At 38.2% G+C, this 2955-nt stretch overlaps 1 pseudogene; it reads left to right on the top strand.

Annotated features, from left to right (window-relative positions):
• The first annotated feature begins 1487 nt into the window (after window positions 1–1487).
• LOC147346476 (putative olfactory receptor 4A4) lies at window positions 1488–2469 on the top strand (annotated as a pseudogene).
• Window positions 2470–2955: the final 486 nt, after the last annotated feature.

Genomic DNA, 2955 nt, shown 5'->3' with positions numbered 1-2955 from the left:
GCTGAGCACTGAAGAATTGATGCTTTTGAACTGTGGTGTTGGAGAAGACTCTTGAGAGTCCCTTGGACTGCAAGGAGATCCAACCAGTCCATCCTAAAGGAAATCAGTCCTGAATATTCACTGGATGCTGAAGCTAAAACTCAAATACTTTGGCTACTTGATGTGAAGAACTGACTTATTTGAAAAGATCCTGATGCTGGGAAAATTTCAAGGTGGGATGAGAAGGGGACGACAGAAGAATAGATTGTTGGATGGCATCACCAACTTGATGGGCATGAGTTTGAGCAAGCTCTGGGAGTTGGTGATGGACAGGGAAGCATAGCATACTGCATTCCATGGGGTCACAAAGAGTCGGACACGACTGAGCAACTGAACTGAACTGATTTGTGTACATACAAATGATTCATTTTGTTGTATGGCAGAAACTAATACAATATTGCAAAGCAACTATACTCCAATTAAAAAAAAAAAAGATTAAATGAAGAAAATTACAGTTCCTTAAAAATCTGTTAATCAAAGAGTCAGACCAAGTAATTACTGTAGGAAAAATATGCTATTTAATTATCTATATTTGGTACAGTTCTTTGATAGAACCAATGAGATTCATGAAAATCAAACAGCGTTTGAGACATTAAGGATTGAATATCTAATAGTGGACTATCATAATATTAAGGGAGTTACTCCAAAAGTTATTTTTGGTGTTACATAAGTCATATTGTAATGGTACTCACTAAGAACACTACCACCTCAAAGGACTGGGTTGTGGTTTGTTGTCAGTATGTCAGTTTTGTTGTTGCTCAGTTGCTGAGTCTGATTCTTTCCAGCCCCATGGGTTGCAGCACACCAAGCTTCCTTATTCTTCACTATAGTTGATTGTCATTACCAGAGAGGAAATTTCTGGGGAGCAGAGATCTTTCACCAGTTTGTCATTGATGGCTTTTGTGCCAAGAACTGACATAATTTCAATAAAGTTCTATTAAATGTATGCTTGCCTGTTAGGCCTTTGATTACTCCTCTCTGTAGAAGATGCTCTAAGACATAGAGATATAACCTCTTGAAACCCCAACAGAATCATCTGAAAAATAACAGAATTCCCAAATGAAGTCTTCATGGGCTCATTGAAAGAACTCAGTAGATATTTACTATATGTGTTTTATGTGCAAACCACCATAGAAGATATAATGATGAAGATGTGTTCCAAAATGTAACAGATATGTTTACAGTCCTGTTCACAATCTCAGTATAGGTCTGGTTCTCCTGAATTCTTATTTCTGAAACATTTGCTAAGTTGTGGCTGATTCTTTGTGAACCCATGGACTGTAGCCAGCTAGGCTCCTCTGTCCGTAGGATTTTCTGGGCGAGAATACTGGAGTGGGCTGTCATTTCCTTCTGCAGGGATCTTCCCAACCCAGGGATTGAGCCTGTCTCCTGTGTCTAGTGTATTGATAAGTGGACTCTTTAATACTGAGCCACCTACAGAAGACTAAATGGAACATAGTAGCAAAGTAACAGAATTTATTCTCCTGGGTTTCACTCGGGATCCTGAGGGGCAAAATGCATTATTTGTTTTGTTTTTGTATATCTACCTTGTGACAATTGTGGGCGACTTGCTCATTATGGTGACTGTTTTTGCCAGCCCCTCTCTGGACTTCCCCATGTACTTCCTTGCTTATCTTTCACTCAGGGATACAGTTTATTCCACTACCATTTCACCCAAATTGATTATAGACTTAATCAGTGGTAAAAAAAAAAAACAATTTCCTTCCCAGTTTGCATGGGACAGCTCTTTCTAGAACACTTATTTGGAGGTTCTGAGGTTTTCCTTCTGGAGATGATGGCCTATGATCACTATGTGGCCATCTGTAAGCCATTGCACTACTTGACCATCATGAAGTGGCAGGTTTGTATCCTGCTGCTGGAGGTGGCTTGGGTGGGAGGTCTTGTGCCCTTGGTGGTTCAGCCCCTCTTTGTGTACGGACTCCCCTTCTGTGGTCCCAGTGTCACTGACTGCTTCATCTGTGACATTACCCATTGTTGGACCTTGTCTGTACTGACACTTACGTTGCAGGTCTCAGAGTGGTTGCTAACGGTGGCGCAATCTGTACAGTTATCTTTATCCTCCTGCTAGTGTCCTATGTGGTCATCTTAAATTCCCTTAGAGCTCACAGACAGGAAGGGAGGTGCAAAGCCCTATCTACCTGAAGTCCCACATCACAGTGGTGGTCCTCTTTTTCATTCCTGGTATTTTTATGGATATGAGACCTGTTTACAACTTTCGCATTGATAAATCAATAACTGTGCTGTGTACCATCGACACTCCCATGCTGAACCCTTTAATATATGCCTTGAGAAATTCAGAGGTGAAAAGTCTGGTATAAACTCTGGTATAAAAAAGTTAACTGTATATGGCAAAACTCTGGTACAAAAAGTTAACTGTAGGTAAAAATAAGAATGTGTCACCCACACTGATGTATTTGTTACTAATCCTAAAGCAATAAATGGGCAGTCAATTCTAACAATGGACGATTTAGTCAATTCAACAAACTCTACAAGAAGGTTTTTTTTTTTTTTTCATTTATACAAAAGCACCCCAAAATTAGAATCAGTCTAATAGAGAACCAACCTAATAGAGAAATTCTTTAAGATGAATAAAAGGCACAGGTGTTTTTGCCATTAGCAGAAAAAAATAAAGTTCACCTTGTAACTTAATTTTCTCAGTTTTTATTAAAATAACACTGTAGAAGAAAGAATTCTTTATTTTCAGAAGTAAAAAACAAGCTAATCTTGAAAATATATATTTTTCCAAATTAATGGGGGAAAGTAATTTTGGCTAATAGTTAGAACATAGTTCTGAGGCAAAAAAAAAAGTGTTTTTAAAATTTTAAAGTGTTAAAATTATTATTTCAGCACAGTAACTTTCTGTGGATGCATTATGCATTTGTATTTAAGAAAATT

Source organism: Bos grunniens, chromosome 23, assembly GCF_055505025.1.
Source record: "Bos grunniens cultivar Pamir isolate PY7600 chromosome 23, Bosgru_T2T1.0, whole genome shotgun sequence".
Taxonomy (NCBI): Eukaryota; Metazoa; Chordata; class Mammalia; order Artiodactyla; family Bovidae; genus Bos; species Bos grunniens.
Note: the sequence above shows the minus strand (reverse complement) of the source record. Positions and strands in the feature narration are given on the sequence as shown.